The sequence below is a fragment of the Rhinopithecus bieti genome, unplaced genomic scaffold, assembly GCF_001698545.2.
Source record: "Rhinopithecus bieti isolate Rb0 unplaced genomic scaffold, ASM169854v2 scaffold_32229, whole genome shotgun sequence".
In the NCBI taxonomy this organism is placed as follows: domain Eukaryota; kingdom Metazoa; phylum Chordata; class Mammalia; order Primates; family Cercopithecidae; genus Rhinopithecus; species Rhinopithecus bieti.
Genome location: NW_016813750.1, coordinates 101,771 through 119,902, shown reverse-complemented (window position 1 = coordinate 119,902; position 18,132 = coordinate 101,771). Strand labels below are relative to the sequence as shown.

Here is an 18,132-nt window from a genome sequence, read left to right as displayed (position 1 = left end):
CGAAAAGGTGGTGAGGAAATGAGATCCAAGCTGCTGTAGGGCTCTGGGCCATGTGGGGTCCTGTTCACTGGAGTAAGAACTTTGGAGTGTGCTCTCAATGCAGTAGGAAGCTGCTGGAACACTGTTGGTGATCCAAGCATTACAGCCACGTGAGCGTTTCTAAATCTGGGAAATCTAAGTTCTGTCCTACTACAGGGCTTTTACCCATGCTGTGCCTCTGCCAGGAATGTCTTTCCCCCACTCTTTACTGGGCCATTGCCTACTCCCCTTAGGGAAGTGTCTTTACTTCCCTTTTGTAGCACTTACCAAAAGGAACATTACACAATCATATGCATAACTTTCATTTCTCACTGTTTCTTCCACTAGATAGCGAGCTCCATGAGGTGAGACAGTGTGGCTGTCCTCTTTATGCCTGTATCTTCACTATCCAGTATAGGGTCTGATTTTTAAGAGGTGCTCAAAAAATATGTATTGAATGAACATGAAAATAAATGAAAGATAAAGATGAAAAGTCAAGTTGGAGCCTCTAACCCTGGGGTAGAAAAGCAACTCTGGCCTGCAGACCATAGAATGGCCACATGGAAAGGATATTAAGGGTGCAGTTCAGGATATGATTCTGTCCAGTCCCTAATAACCATGGGCAAGAGAAATGGAAAGGAATTGAGACTGGAGGCAGAAAGAATAGAAAGCAATATTTAAAGCTGTTTGATAGACTTCCCTTCCTGTGTAAAAATTTCATATTAGGGAGAAATGCATGTGTTATAGAGGATTTCATGAATTTAGGGATTTACCAAGGTCTGAGTAACGCTGCAAAGTATGGTGATAACAGTCAACGATTGCTAGTAGTATGATCAAACAACAACAACAAGTGCCAAGTAGCAGAGATTATGCCATATAAGAATCTGGAGATGTGAGTTTGTTCATCCATTTATTAATTTATTCAATCATTATTCATGCAACAAAATTGATGATTGACTGCATGGTGGGGGCCAGGACCTATGACAGGCACTGGATTTAGGTTCTGTTTGTTACTTACTAAGTATGCAAGCTTGGGCAACGCATTTACCATCGCTGTATAAGGAGGAAAAGAATCCTCATGTATAAGGGAGTAGTCTTCCCCATTAAAGGAAAAGACAAAGCTCTCCATACTTTGCTCAGATATCTGGGTTTCCAGATGGAGAGGTGTGATAGAGTAAAAGGCCTAAATTCTGTCTCCTTGAGTTTCCTTTTCCTCATAGAGTTCTCACTTGGATTCCTCTGGCACACCCAAAGAGTTTGGAATGGTTTCTATCATCTGCCTCATGGCCTAGCAAAATCTCTACTTGTCCCCTAGGGCCCACATTAAACGTTAGAGCTCTTGAAACCTCCATTGACTCCCTACTACCTTAGCAAAATAAATCCCTGCCATCTGCCCCACTTTGAACACTCAGCTCATCAAGTTGTTGTGCAGTTGACTTCTCTGTGTAACTGGAAGGTGGGTTCTTCTGAGAAGCATGTTTTCTTCCCTCTGTCTCCCCAGCCTTTGGCTGAGTGTCTGGCCCAGAATATATTCTCTGTAGTTAAATGGATAAAAAGTCACCAGGCCAGCAGAATAGCTGACAAGTGACACCGTGGTGGAAGGAAGTCTGAACAGACTTACTATGACTCAGAAAAAGACACCTCTCAACTAAGATAGCTAAGAATATCAGTAACTACTCACTGAGGGACACTGAGAGACCAGGGTGCCTTGGGGCTGGAAGGTAGAGGTTTGAGTCAATGGAACTTGCTTGTAGAAGACAGAAGGGTGGTCAATTATTTATTTTCTTTAATAAAATTATATTACACCCCATATCTTTGTAAGTTAGAGGTAGATGATGGCTTACTGAACTGTCTATGCAGAGATGTGCCCAGGTCTTCAGATGGAAGTTTGAGCCTCAAATGACACATCCTTGAGGACTTCTGTGCCTTGGGCATCTCTAGCTCAGGGATACTAATACTTTTTCTAATAGAATGTTAATAGTTAAGGAACAAAGACATCCATCCTAAGTAGTGTGGTTGTTCCAGATATATCAAATTTATGTATCTTGCTATATTGCTTTTGCTTTTGTTTGTTTGTTTGTTTTTAAATAAGCCTTTGTTTGGTGAGTATGTACTGTGTTGGTGCAGGCATTGTGCTAAACGTTTTGCATGTATTGTATAATTTAAAATAAATGTAGCAAAATGGGGGGAGCTGTTTTTATATTCCTCCTTGGAACACCTCTTGGGAAGAAAACAAATATGATTGCAAGCAATATTTTGATAAAGAATTTGAAGTGAGAGATGAGACTTCAAAAATCATAGTGAAGTAACATCTGATGACTGCTTAAAAAAAAATTTCTGATAGACAAGTGGATGCCCATTTAATGGCAGGGCTTCTGAACTGCTGAGCAGCAACATGACCATGGGCTGTGCAATGGTGTGAAAGTTTGGAGCAGGACTGAATTGTTCATAAATAATAGAAGAGAGGCTGAGGACAGTGTTCAGAAGGGTTATTGGGGATTGTGAAAGTCCCACTGTAGGACATGTGACAAAACCTTCTCCATCTCCCCTAGGAAATCACCAGAAAACTCTTTCTTATTCCTAATGCTCTTGGGAACATGAAGATTTGTTGGCAAGATAGAAAGAAAATCTGAGGTCAGCAAAGTCAGCAGACATAGGAGACAACCATAAATCTGGGTGACATTTAATTCACAACCCAAGGAGGCAAAAGATATTACCTTAATTTTACAGGTAAGGAAATCAAGGCTTGGATAAGTCTGTTGTCCAACACTCACAGCTGGAATGGCTGGGCAGCCATTCAGACAGGTTTGTTTGTTTCCAAAGGCTATAATTTTAACCCTAGAAGGTATTTCCCTCTATGATTCTATGACTGCTTTCTACTTATCAAAAGCTCGGTAAGTTTCATGATGCCTTTGCCTAATTTTATTTTAAGCCACATTAATAACAGAAAATATCATTGTACATAGCGTGGAAAGAGAGGAATACTTCTAGCCATGGGGTATAAATAGCTAACTGATCTCCTGTCTTCAAAACGGGACAGAAGTGAAACTTCAGCAGGCGGAGTGACTGCACGTGAGGGAAGAGAGCAGCCTCTTTGCACACATGGGCACACACTGCCGAAAATGAGATTTGAGTTGTTGCTGCCATAATCTCCACAAACGCCCACCATGGAATGACATCACTGCCAAAGCCCAATTAGTTCAGAGAAGACCCTGGCACTGGATGATATTGCTTCAAGATGGCATGAAATTCCAAATATAAATTGGGTCCGCACTGGGCGATGATTCAAGAAATCGTATTGGCCAGTTCACAGGACTAGAAATCCTTTAGACAGGCTTTGGAAATTGTATCACTCCAGATACAGACAGAGGTAGAGTTACAACCCAGACCTCTCAATAAACATCTAGAAAAAGAAATGCAGGAGTCCTCTGACAATGATGTGGTTATCATATCACGGATTACACTTACAGAAGATGGAGAAAAAGTTTATCAAGATGCATCGTCTTCTTAAGCTGCCTTATCTTTTCAGGAAAACAACTGTCAAACATTTAAAATAGTAAGAACTCCCCACATTTGAATTGCTCTTTACAGTTTGCTTGCATGTACTTAATTGGATCTTACCTCCACGACAGCCCACTAGGATCAATACAATTGTTGTTGCTATTCTATAGATAAAAGCCTAATGTTTAAGAGAGGTACATTTTGAAGGTTACTTGAGGGCAGAGATTTTGTATCCCTTTTCTTTGTGTCTTCAGCTTGTTTCCTAGGGCCTGACCTGTCACAGGATGCTACAAATGCCAACTGAATTGGATGGAATGGAACTGAGTGACCTGCCCAAGCCCAAAAGTCACAGCAACAGAACTCACAGCCCTGTGTTCATTCCTACCTGATGTGCTGTCACATCATCGGTCTAATGCTTACCATGTGCCTGTTTTGTGCCTGGGCATGTAAAAAACACTGGAAGTCCAGGTGGGCTCCATGTAATCATGAAGATCCATGGAACAGGTAGGTGGAAGAGAGCCAGAGAGACCACAGTGTGAGGAGCACTTGGCTCATCATTGCTAGTTTTGAAACTGGAGGAAGGAGCCATGAATCAGTCTCCAGAAGGTTAGAAAAGGCAAGGAAATGGATTTGTCCTACTGCCTTCGGAAAGAACACCACCCTGCAGGCACTTAGACTATAACCCAGTGGAACCCATTTTGGACTTCTGACCTCCACAACTGTAAGATATTATTGTATTGCTTAAGTCAGTGGTCCCTAACCTTTTTGGCACCAGGAATCGGTTTCATGGAAGACGATTTTTCCACAGACTAGGATGTAAGGGGATGGTTTGGGGATAATTCAAGTACATTACATTTATTGTGCACTCTATTTCTATTATTACATTGTAATATATAATGAAATAATTACACAACTCATTATAATGTAGAATCAGTGGGAACCCTGAGCTTGTTTTCCTGCAACTAGACACAGTCCCATCTGAGGGTGATGGGAGACAGCGACATATCATCAGACATTAGATTCTCATAAGGAGGATGCAACCTAGATCCCTCACATGTGCAGTTCACAATAGGGTTTGCGCTTCCATGAGAATCTAATACCACTGCTGATCTGACAGGAGGCGGAGCTCAGACTGTAAAGCTCACCAGCCCACTGCTCACCTCCTGCTGTGGGGCCTGAGGGTTGGGGATTCCTGGTGTAAACCACTCAATTTGTGGTAATCTGTTACAGCAGCAATAGGAGTAGCAAAGTATAAGGTAGCAAAGGACTACCCTGATTCAAGAAGCATGATTCCTGCATGGATCAAAAACTGACGGTTTTCGTATCCTTCATTTTGTGTTTTACTTCCAAACTTTTGCACTAAGAAAACAATCAGAATTCTCATGAAGGTTTATATAAGAATTTTCATTTACAGCATTAAAAAGTTAAATAACAAGGGATTAATACCCAGCCACACAACCCAGTACTATGTAGCCATTAAAAAATACTTTCTTTGAAAAATATTTAATAGATTGGGAAAAGCTGATGATCAAGTTTAAAAAACAGGTTACAAAATAATACATAATTCCAGTTTTATAAATGTTGAAATAAATATATCAGAATGTTAATGATGAAATAAAATTTAAGGTAATTTCTTAAAAGGTAATGATGGTTACCTTTGTAGGGAAAGATTATGGGAGTTTCTCTGTTTCCTTACACATTTCTGTATCTTTCAGAAATGAGCATGAATTACTTTTATAATCAGAAAAGAAACAATTATGTTAAAAATAAAGCAAGCCCCTCAGGTAACAAGAGCCACAAAATTCAACAAGCCTTTGACTGAATAATCTCATTCATGAAAATATATCCTAAGGAAATAAAAGGCAAAAAAAATCTTATAAGTGAAAAGGTTTTTGCAGCAATGTTACTTACAATCATTTAAAATGGGAAGCAGCTGACTATCCAGCAGTTTAATTATGATCAAACAAATTATAATATATTTGCTTGATAGAATACTGTGCAGTCATAAAAATAATTAATACAAAGACTATCTAGAAATACAAAAACTACAGAACAGTACAAAGTGAAAAACTGAAGCACAAAACATAAAATATCTACAACTGTGATTATTCCACTTACGTATGGATAAAGATAGAAAGAAGAGATAAAAATTATAAATAGGTGCTATGTCAAAGAATAGGGATTCTGAGAGTAATTTGTATAAAGTTACTTCAATAGTAGATAGAACAATTTCATACAAATATACACCAGCATATAAGTCAAGAAAACTGAGGATGGAAGACTGGTTGAGAGCACTGGAATTATAATGACGACAGAAGTAGAAGCAATATCTGTGAGAAAGGGCACTGGGGACCACCCACACAGGGGCATATATTTTATTTTATTTATCAGTTGAGCAAACATTTCTTAAGCTCCTTTCCTCACATATGAGTAAAACTGAAATGAAAAACAAGAAAATGACAAACACAAAACTTAGCGTTTGGGTTACTTTTGGGGAGCAAGGAGAAGGATTTCATTGACAAGGGAAACACAGAGACATAAGGATTGAAAATTTCCTAATTTTTAAATTGGGTGGTGGGTACATGAATATTCTTTTTTATTATTATTCTGATGCATTACGGGTACTTACAACCATGCTTGGCACACAGTGGCTCACCAAAAAAGTTATCTGTAGAATGAATGAAGCTTTTCAGTGGCTCCTTAAATAAAGCTCAATCCTTTACTATGGCATACAAAACCCTTCAAGAATTGGCTTCTACCGAACCTATCAATTAACACCAATGACTCATCATCTAATCTATGGCAATTTCTGTTCATTATTCACTAAATACACAGGACTCTTTGGTGCCTCTGAGTCTTTGTGTATGCTATTTCTTCTCCCTGGAATGTTTTTCTTTACCAGGAAAACCCTACTCTCAAGGCCAAGTTCACCATAGCTGCTTTGTGAAACCTTGTTCATCTCCCTAATTGCTTTCTCTTCTGCATTCCCATGGTACTTGTCTTATGTGCTGCATCAGAATCTATGATCACTCTTACATTGGTGCTATTGCTCACACAGTCCTCTCAGTTCTATTATCCTTGCAGTAACTCTGTGAATTAGACTTCTGTAGTCCTCTCAACAGATGCAGTGGCTGTGTCCACAGGTCAGGTCAGATGACTCGCTGCAACCAAGTTGACAAGTAACAGCATAGGACTTCAATATTGGCCTTCAGATTAATAAGGCCTTTGAAGGGATGGGGCTGCCAGAGCAAGAAAGGACAGAAAGCTGAGAGGCTAAAACTGAGGTCTCCAGTGATACAGTGAGCATATGTAAGATGAGAAAGGGCATTTTCATGAGAATTAGAATAGGCCATGAAGGTAAAAATCAGTATGGTTAAGGCATTTAAGTTATACTTGTAAAGTAGAAAGTAGAATGGGATAAAAGAATGAGCACCAAAAAAAGTAAATGAATTCAAGAGAATAAATCTTACCTCTTACCAAGAAGGTTCAATATAGAAGAATAGTTTCTATGGTCTCTAAAGTAAGAAACATATCCTATTTTTCTTTCATTTTGAGTACCTAGAATACAGCCTGGCAACAGAAAGAGACTCAACATGTTGAATTAATTAATGAATGAAAGGATGTGTTAATAAGAAACACAATTAGTTTTTAGCTTTCTTGCAACTGTATCACTTTAGCCACTTAGCCCTATTAGTCCAGGGGGACTGAACATTCATTTCTTTTGTATTTAATAATTTAGATCCTAAAATACTTTTGGGTTTGCTCAAAGCGAAAACAAAATATTAATTTGTTTGAACCAGTTAACGTGTATTTAGGCAGTAAACTAGATTTAGAATGTGTTAGACAAGAGAAACCTGCTCTATCTTTTATAATATTCTCAACATTTAAGACATACACAATACCTGATTTGAAAAAAAAAAAAAAACCTTCATATCAAAAAGTCGCAGATCCAAAAACCTATAAAACATGAAGCTTTGACTTGCCATGAAGAGGTGGTTCTAACAAAGCTAAGACTAATGGAGCAAAAAAGACACTACTGGAAAACTCAAAGGCCCTTGAAACCATCCCATAGAACCCCAATGGCTGCCCACTTTTTAAGTCAATCCTATTACAGAAAGCATGTTTTTGGAAAATTGGTCATTAGGCAAATAGGCATTCAGTGAATTTGTTTCTTCAAATTAATTCTTAGAGAATTGACCTTGGGCCATGGCTCTATATTGAGACTAGGCACTGTGTGTGGTTTCACAGCCTGGCTTGTTGGGGCCATCAGTAGTTCTTGACTGACCGTGGTCCTGGGATATATATCAGGCAAAGTACAGGTCTACGTTCAGATACACTGATAAAAAGGCAGTGTTTGCAATAAGAATTGACTTAAAGGATGTGCCAAGAGGTGCCTATCATGGAAAGGACTAAGGGTCTTGCCCCAATTACTTCTCTCTATGCCTCCTCGTATGTTTTCTCTTAGCCAGGGAAGGGTGTGGACAGCAATTCCCATTAAAGAACCAGGGCTGGATCTCCCATATGACAGTTCATATATGCATTCACTCTGATGGACTTTGCCATCCCCTGACCCAAATCTCATTCATTCATTCAAAAAATATGTATCACGTGTCTATACTCTGTTATAGGAGCTTGGAGATACATTGGTGAACAAGACAGGCAGGTCTGAGTTCTTATTAAGCTTACATTCTAGAAGGAGAAAACAATAAGAAGGAAATACCAGTGCCTGGAGAGGATGAAGCCCATGAAAGTCTTTGCTTCTGTAGTCCACAAGGTGTTTAGTCTTTATTCCATCATCTGGTGACATTAAACAAACACCTACCACTAAACTAGACCAAACAGCAGACCTATTCAAACTCTCAGCAGTCCCTGGAAGAATTTGATTACCAGAGGTGGACCAGGGAGAATATCTCTATTTGGTCCAATTTCCAAATAGAAATTGTCAGTGTTTGATGAATAATGAATGTGAATAATTAATGCATCTGAGAAAGAAAAATTTCTTACCTGTCAGTTACTTATCTTGGAGATTACACATCCATCACTACTCCCCCGAGGGGCTAGACTCATCTCCATAGAAACTGGGGGCAACCTGAATGTTAATTATGCCTCAATGCCAGATTTCCTGCTCAGAATGTGACTCACCAGAAGACCTTCTAGGACTTTGTTCTGAAAAGTAGAGAATTTAATTTATCTGACATATTTTTTAAAGCCCCAAATAATTAAGTATCTTAATAAGCATAAGAAACTATCAAAAGTCTGGCTCTGCGTGTGCGCACATGTAGGAAAGTTATTGTGGTCTGAATGTTTGTGTTTCCCTCCAAATTCATATGTTGAAACCTAATTCACAATGCAATAGTATTAAAAGCTGGGGCTCTTGGGAAGTCATTAGGCCATGAGGATGGAGTCCTCATGAATGGGATAGGTGCTTTTAGAAAAGACGCTTGAGGGAGATTGTTCATGCCTTACACCACGTGAGGATGTAACGAGAAGGCACTATCTGTGAGCCCTCACCACTACCAAATCTGCTGACACCTTGATTTTGGACTTCCTAACCTCTAGAACTGTGAGCAATAAATTTCTGTTATTTACAAATTACTCAGTCTAAAGTATTTTGTTATAGCGCTCAAGCAGACTAAGACAAAAGGATTACACAGAAGCACATGCATCTTCTGGGAAAGAGATTGATGAGAAGAAATACAGCCTTGATTTATTGGTAACGTAAGTGCTAGCACCTAGAGAAATGACTAACATGTTGTAGATGCTGACTGCATATTATTGTTATTTTTGAATGTTATGTGGAACGTTATTGAATGAACTACGAATTCTGTGCTGTGAGAATATAACAATTCTCATTTTTATGGTGACATTGTTCAAATGTCCCTTTTATATACATTCTACACAATATCCTTTTTATATACATGATTTTATTGTTATGTACATTATTTTATTTCATTTTATATGCATCAAAAATGAGATACCATATTATTTAAAATAATAACATAATAATGAAATAGTAACAACCTAAAATACAGCTACAGGCCTGCAATACCTTGTTCATAATCTTTTTCTAAAACTCTGAAAACCAAAAGTTCTGGGAAAACTCACATAATGACAAAGCCTCTTCAGAGTCTTTATCCCATTTACTTGAATCTGATACATTTTGCTGCAGAAATAGGAATGTGCTTCCTTTTGGAGGGCTTTCCAGGTCTTGCTTGCTTTGTTTCAATTTATGCATCATATGCAACATATTACCTTTCTAAAATCTAAAAAAATTCTGAATTCCAAAACCCATCTATCTGCAAGGGTTTTTATTAGACTCACATTGTCATCCCAATTTTATAATTGGGGTCCTTTGGTTCAGAAAAACTAAACAATTTACTCAAGATCATGGAGGTTTTTGGTTCATGGATTGAACCAAAGTTCTCTGATGCAAAATCTTTTATTTTTTTCCTACTACGCCAACACTTCAATTAATCTGAAATTGAGCATTGAGATAATTATCTGTCTTATGAACATAAAAGAGCTAAAGTTGGTCAGAGACTGTGCAGATTTAGTCATAGCAGCGGAGGCTGAGGAAGAACGAATAGCACAGGGCCTGGGGATGCGGCTGGGGTAGGGAGGTCTCATGTGGAGAAACCTCTGCTACCTTAAGGAAATGATTTCCAAAACTTCATCTCATTCTCCAGTGCTAAAGTGTGGTACATGAAGTAGGAACTGACCACTGATCATTCCATAGATGTCTTGTGAATAAATTAGATGTAGATGTGACCTAAGATGCCACATCTATTTTTTTCTAATCATAGGTTTTTTATTTGAGGTTGAGTGTTACCAGATCTCTTTGGTGGAGAGAGAGTAAGAAGACTAAATTATAAGGTTGGCACTTGTATCCGTCAGGAAAATCTAGGTTATGCTGCAGTAACAAATAACCCACAAGGCTCTGTGGCTTAAAACAGTAAAGATTTATTTCTTTTTTATGTAACATGCCCATCACGAGAAATTAGGGGAGGCTCCACTCATTGTAGTCACTCTGGGACTTGGGATGACAGTGCAGCCACAATCTCACACATGGTTTGCTACACAACAGAAGGAAAGAGAAGCAATAGCTCGCCCTGGCTCATTAAGGATCTGCCTAAGAGTGATACATTGTCACTTCCACTCAATACAGCTCATTGGTCAAAATGAGTAATTGAGCCACACCTAACAGCAAGTGGGCAGGAAGTCCAAAATTCATGAATACTGAGATTTTCAATAAATTGACCTGTCCAATAAATATTTCCTTGAGTGTCTGCTAGTGCCCAGCCCTGTTCTATGCACTAGAGATTAAAAATTGTGTTAAATGCTATGAAGAGAAAGAAAGCAGGATAAGGGGAATTGAGTGACAGGGCTGAGGAGGGAGAGGAGAAAACAAGGCCAGGGAAGCACTCTCCAAAGCAAAGACCCAAAAGAAAACAGAAGGAAGAGGCTGGGTAAGGGAGATTCTGCCTTTAAGGCAGGAACACGACATCACAAATCCAAATCTCAGGAAAATCCAGAATGATTCTCAAAATAGGGACAGAGAGATGAAACATCAACCAGTATGTATTGGTGGGGCTGAAACAGCCCAGCTCCTTCTCTTCCAGCCTTGTAAGACACGTCCCACTTCCTTCTTTTTCTGACTAAAACAACACATGTGACAGAACACTTCCTTTTTCCCCATGGTTAAGCAGCATGCAAAAGAGCTTTACTTCATGAGAGAATGGCAATCCGCAATTGTTTGGTAAACAAATGATCCCCCATTTATGCAAAATCTGTATTTCAGGTGCCTTAGGTGTTTTACATACTTTATTTCATTGAGTAGAGTTGTTGTAAGAAGGATAAATTATATAGGATTATTATTACCATTTTACAGGTGACAATCTATATTGAGGGTTAACTAACTTTCTGGGCTAGGGGTGAAACAGATATTTCATAGAAAAGTTAGACTCTGGCTCCCAGGCTTGTGCTCTTGATTACTATGAAACACAGCAAACTGTAGACTTTCTGAAAGAAAAATTTGAGAAAATACACATGTTCACCTGAATTGTTTCATAATTTAAAGATAGAATTGCCCCTATCACAGGAAGAAGGAACATTATCTAGACTTCTCTGCTAGATTATTCCTCTTCTGGAATAATAATAATTATTACTGTAATTAATAACTATCATTTAGTATTATTCCTCTTCTGGAATAATAATCAGATTGAATTTATTTGCTTCCTGTCTCTCACCACTAGAAAGTAAGCTCCATGAGTATCCACTTTTTTCTCACTTTTATTCTCATGCCTTCCACCATAGAAAAGCACTTTACATACAATTGGTAATTATAAATGAATAGTTAGAATGAATGAATGAATGAGTGAGTGAGTGAATGAATGAATAGGAGAATTCAGGAAAGCTCTCTTATTTGAGCAGGAGATCTTAATCTGGGGTACATTAATGGACTTGGGGGTACCTTTTAATGCCTTGAAATTACATTATGTTTTATGGAGAGAAGAATGTATTTGTGTGTGTCATCAGATTTTCAAACAAGGCAATAATCCACAAAAGTTAAAACCACTCTGTGTGGCATATTCATACAATGGAATATTACTCAGCTCTAAAAAGAAATAAAGTTCTATACATGTTACAACATGGATGAAGGTTGGAAACATTATGCTAAGGGAAAGAAGCCAGACACAAAAGGCCCACATTCTGTATGATTCCATTTATATGAAATGCTCAGAAAAGGAAAATCCATAGACACACAAAGTCGATTGGTGGTTTGCCGGAGCCTGGAGGGGGAGGAGAGGGTAGAATGAGGAGCAATTGCTTAATAGGTATGGGATTTTGTTTGGGGTGATGAAAATATTCTGGAACTAGATAGTGGTAATGGTTGCACAACACTGTGACTATACTAATGGCCCTGCATTTTACATCTTAAAACAGTAAGTTTAACGTGAATTTTACCACAATGGTAATAATAATAAGAAAAAAATTACTTTATGAATAAAGGAAAGCAGAGTCCAATTATTTCATACATCTAACAGGATGGATGGTTGAATATGAGTCTGAGGAGTTGTCAGTTACAATCTAATATTCTAATAATATTTGGAATGAGAATATTTACAACACTAGGGGTAACAACTTTCATTTGTTTCAGGTTTTGCAGTTTTGAACAACTTTCCAAATGCATTATTTAATTTAGCTGTTAGAAAAAAACCTGTGAGATAGCCAGGGTAGATACAATTTCATGATTATCTCTACTTTAAAAATTAGAATGATGAGGTTCAGAGAAGTTAAGTCATCTTCCCAAAGTCACATAGCTACCAAATGGTAAAATGAGACTGTAAACCCAGGTCTGCCTGTGCTTTTGGCAATTTGGTTCTTCCAGCTTTTCTCAACCTTTCACGTCTTTCCAGAAATCACAAGTGTTCCTGTGGTCAGCCTCCCAACCCAGGTGAGAAAAAATGTAACGTGTCTTCTTTTATGTCTAGAATGACATCATCTCAATGTGGTCATACTGGGTACCTCACTATGATCAGACCTTCCGACTAGAAATTATAGACATCTATGGTCAATGAAAATACTAGGAAAAGCCGCAATTTTCTAATGTCAATTATTACTTCAGCAGTGTTTTTCCTAGTATTAATTATTACTTAATAAATGTAAATTTTTGAGAATGAGAATGTTTCCAAATGTGGGATCAATGTCAAAAAAAAAAAAAAAAAAAGTCTTTAAAGCTAGTGAAAGAAACTACAGATCTTGTCCAAGTTCCTCATCTTACCAGTGAGAAAAACTGGCACAAAGAAGTTAGTGGCTTATCTGAAATGACACAGAGAGTTAGTTTCAGAAGTAAGAATGAAACTCAAGGTTTTTAAATGCTCAATAAAAGCCCAAGGTAGCCAGCCTTTCAACAGAGTACCTCAGAAGAGATCATTTAGGTTGCGTATTTAGCCATCCAAGAATAAGCCCATGTTTATTGTGAACACAGAAAGAATTAGGGATTCAGTGGTAATAAGTGACCTAAATGTTTAAAATTGGCCTCAAATGAATCCATTTTCTACCTTTTGTTGTTTCCACTGTGCTGAAGCACAATGACATAGTGACTTTATAATTTTAGCCAGGAGTGGCCAATTATCCAGAACTTGCCAGTCCTATTTTATAAACACAGTTGGTAGCTGAGTGAATAATGCAGGGCTGTAGTGTCATTTTCATGCACGGAGACACAGCCTTAGAGATCTTCCAGGCTGGGTTTCCCCAACCACAGTCAACTGACAGCCAGGGAGGAATGTTTACTGCCCTGGGCAGGTGGGCAACTCCACCTTCCTCCTCAGAGAGACACTTTTGCTTGGCTCCCCTCCCCTCTGAAGTAGGGTGGAGGTGTGCAATCAATGTTTAAACAGCATTAGCCATCTTGGGGAGAAATGTGGGACAATACTCAAAAGAATACCTGTTAGAACAAAATTAATTTAACAAAGCTCCTCGGTGTCTGCTTTGAGCTGGAAGGAAGAGGTTCAAAATCATGTAAATTAAACCTTCACTCCCCCCATGAAGAAACTCAGAACAGAGGATAGATGTGACTTGCCCAGAGTCACAAAGTCAGGATATAGTAGTCAAGGCTAGCCTGAGATCCTCCAAATTCCAGGCCAGTGCCTTCGCATACCTCTTCACATTCTCAGTCATTCTCTTTTAGATAAAATAACCATGATTCATAACACATCAATGCCACATTAGGCATTGAATATACTACATATTCTGCATGATTCCTTGGTTATTGTTTGAGTCATATGTGCAAGGTTATGGGTTTTTGTCCTATGTACCCATATCTCTTAAGGACAAGTACAGAGCCTGTCTCGTAGAAAGAGTGTGTGATCTGTTTAATGGTAACATGGATGATATGGATGAGACCATGTTGGGTTATCCTGTGACACACCATCTTTTCCTTGGAGTGTCAAGCCTTCTCTGCATGTCTGCTTTACAGTCCTTTTTTCCACCTGTTGAAATTTTTCAAGCCCCAATCAAAAGCCGCCTTCTATTATCTCTAGTGGAGAGGAAACTGCCAAGACTCTGACATCAGACAGCCTTGGAGCTGGGTGCTACCTTGACTGCTGGTAATGCATGACGCAGGCAAGTTACTTAAACTCTTTGAGGTTCCAAATAACCCATTGTAAAAGAGTTAATAATACTGACCTCATTCAATTTTTCTGTTGAAAAAAAAATGGGTAAAATTCCCAGCATAGCATGTGCCACATAGTAGCTTCTGTTTTTAAAGAAGTTTTTAATTAACAAGTAAAAAATACATATATTTATGGTGTGCAACATGTTTTGATATATGTATACACTGTGGAATGGCTAAATTAAACTAATCAACGTACATATTGCCTCATCTACTTTTGTGGTGAGAATACTCAAAATCTACTCTGTTAGCAATGTTTCAGTATACAATATAGTCACCATGATGCCCAACAGATCTCTTACACTTATTCCTCCTGTCTAACTGAAATTCTGTGCCCTTTGACCAACATTTCCTCAATCTCTCTAACCCCAGTCTCTGGTAACCACCATTTTACTCTTGGTTTCTATTGAGTTTGACGTTCGTAGATTCCACATATAAGTGAGATCATATTGTATTTGTCTTTCTGTGCCTGGCTTATTTCACTCAACATAATGTCCTCCAGGTTCATTTCATTTTGTTGCAAATGACAGCATTTCCTTCTTTTTTAAGGCTGAATAGTATTCTACTGTGCATATACAGCGCATTTTCCTTATCCATTCATCTATTGATGGACACTTAGGTTGACTCCATGGCTTGGCTATTGTAAAGAGTGCTGCAGTGAACACGGAAGTGCAGATATCTCTTCAACATACTGATTTCATAGACTTTGTATATAAATTAACAAAGGTTAATTCCCTTCACCCGGGAGATGTCTTCCTCCTCAGGGTCCTATGGCTCTTTGCTTACTCTTCATGTGTTTATTATGCATCATTTCATAGATTATCAATGACCTTAGAACAATTCTATCTTCCCACTAGAATATAAACTTTCTTGAGGGCATTACTAGGTCAGACAAATCTTTGCCTTTGCCCCACCATGATTTCCTACAGCATCTAAAACAATGCCTAGCACAAATCTGACACACAAAATTTATTTTTGTAAAATTGGATTGTAGTGTCTGTGTGTGGTGGTGATGGGGCTGAGGGCATACTATTAAATACCTTTTAGAGTATTTGTCTGCAAATAACAGCCCTCTTCTGTTGTCTTATGTATTTCTGTATGTTATGTCTTCTATTTTTCCTCTAGGATTAGGTAGCTAGGTTCGTCAGTGACACCCTTTCATTGCATGTGAGCATCTGAAGAGCTGACAGTCCCTCCGAGAGGGACCAAACTGTGTTTCTGTGCTGTCTCGTCATGCTCCCACCAAGAGGAAGTGGTATTTCAGGGACAGCAGATGACAGGGTGACATCACCCTTCTCCGTCAGTGCTCATTTCGTTTCTTCAATTTCAACGAAGACATGATAGAAAAGGTTGTTCCCTTATCACAGGGTGGCCTCTCTGTCTTATTTATTAGTGAAAATAAGGAAGGTTCCCCTTCACCCTGCCCTTCATTATAGAGCTTCCCATTTCAGTCCTTACCTTTTGGCCTGACTTTCTGGAAGAAGTAAAGTCCAGTAACTGAAACTCAGATATTAAATTCATAGATCTTTCCTTCCATCATCCATCCATATCATAATCTAAAGGAATAAAAGAACTGTAAAATTTTTTTTTAACAGAGTCAGAGTATCGAAGCTTACGCATTCCCAAGAAAACAATTAAGGTTTTCTTAATTAAAAACAATTAAAATATCTGTAAAGTATTATTACCAGGCAACATTTATGGAGATTTTATTATGATCAAGTCACTGTGCTTTACATTTTGAGTATCTTGTTCACTCCTCATCAAGCCCTATGTGGAGGATAGTATCACAAGAGAGGGTAAGTAACCTGCCCAAGATCCTGTGACTAGTAAGGGACAGGGCTGAGGTTTAGACCTGTGTTTGTCTGTCTCAAGAGGCTGCATTCATAATAATTACCTACTACCTCACCCATCTGCACCTGTTGCAGTAACAGAATGCTCTCAACCATTATGTTACTGCTACTGGGGCAGAGTAACACACTCAAAGTCACTGAGTCATGAGTTAGTGATCTGGAAGTAAATAATTCATATCCCCCTCCCTCAAGAAGAAGCTAACAATTTTTTTAAAGTACATGTATATACAAATATATATATGTACACACATGTGTACATATGCATTCTATATATAGAGAATGTGTGTGTATATATATAATTATAATATAGAGTGACTTGATGCTGTATTTATGCTACAAACAAATGGCTATAGAAGCTCCCAAGAGGCAGAAATAAGTTTTAAGTTGAAATCTGGGTAATGGAAAGAACTGAATATCTAATCTGCACCAGAAGTTATTCTAGGTGCTTTCACGTGGATGAACTCATGTCATTTTACTTAACTACAAAATACCTCTGTGTGATAAGTGGGTAATATTACCCCCATTTTACAGATGTGGAAAGCAGGTCTCGTAAGCAGTTCTCATATAATAAGAGCAAACACCTATTTAGCATGTACTATATATTAGGCACTGTTGTAAACATTCTACATGAATTGATTCATTTAATCTGCATAACAGTTCAACTATACAGATCCAAAGACCATTTTTAAGATGAGGAACCTGAGGCCCAGAGTGCTTAAGTCATTTACGCAGGGTTTTATCACCAATCAGAGGTGACATCAGGTGGAGGGACTCTTGGGTCCTTGCTCTCAACCATGATGTTATTGCTGCTGAGGCAGAGTAACATGCTCGAAGTTACCAGCTGAAAGGCACAGAGCCAGGGTTTGGTGCCCGTCTGTCTGTAATAAAGACAATACTCTTTCTAAAAATTTATTATAAAATATTTTATACCACAAAAAGAGACTGCAAATGTAGGTTGGAGTAAAGTGCTCTAAATGCCATAGTAATGAGTGAGAACTCAGTCTATGTCAAGGGACGCCCTCAAAAGCATTTTGAGCAGGAAATCAAAATGCAATATGTTTAAGTCTGCACTGAGGAGAAAAAAACTAACTAGAATGTACAGAACAAATCAGATGGAGCGAGGCAGAAAATAACGAAACCTATTAGGAGGATGCTGCAATAGTCCCAGGAGGCATGAGGAAGGTCTGAGTAAGAAAAGGGTCACAATAAACTGATAATGGAGGGTGAGGGGTATTCAAGACAATTTCTGGAGATGGCGTTGGCAGGACTTATCCAACGTGCAGGAGAGGGACAAGCTCAAGAAAACCCCAAAGTTTCTAACTTGAGTGATTAAGGCAAAGACGATGCTCTTAAATGATTTGGGTAACACTACAGGAGAAGTAATTTTAGTCATGCTGAGTTTCTGGTGCGTGTAAACCACTTAGTGAAGAAAACCAGAAGATAGACATTACAAGAATTAAGAATTATTTAATATCCTAGTAAGAATCTAGTAAGAATTTAGTAGAAATTTTTTAGTGTTCCAGTTTCTAGCTTCCTAAGAAACCTTTGGGGTTGAAGAAATGAATCTGATTTTTGGAAGCTGTTTTAGCT

The 18,132-nt window shown here is 38.4% G+C and overlaps 1 long non-coding RNA gene across 5 annotated transcripts in view; it reads right to left on the bottom strand.

The window, feature by feature from the left end:
- LOC108513245 (uncharacterized) overlaps window positions 1-18,132 on the bottom strand; it is a 137,917-nt gene that overhangs the window by 48,116 nt on the left and 71,669 nt on the right. For 4 of the 5 annotated variants that reach the window (XR_001880837.1, XR_001880834.1, XR_001880836.1 and 1 more), the window contains exons 3-4: window positions 16,151-16,248; window positions 8,524-8,685 (exon numbers count right to left, since the gene is read on the bottom strand). This is a non-coding gene — a long non-coding RNA (uncharacterized LOC108513245). The remainder of the gene's footprint in view (window positions 1-8,523; window positions 8,686-16,150; window positions 16,249-18,132) is intronic. The other variant, XR_001880835.1, reaches the window with a different exon arrangement.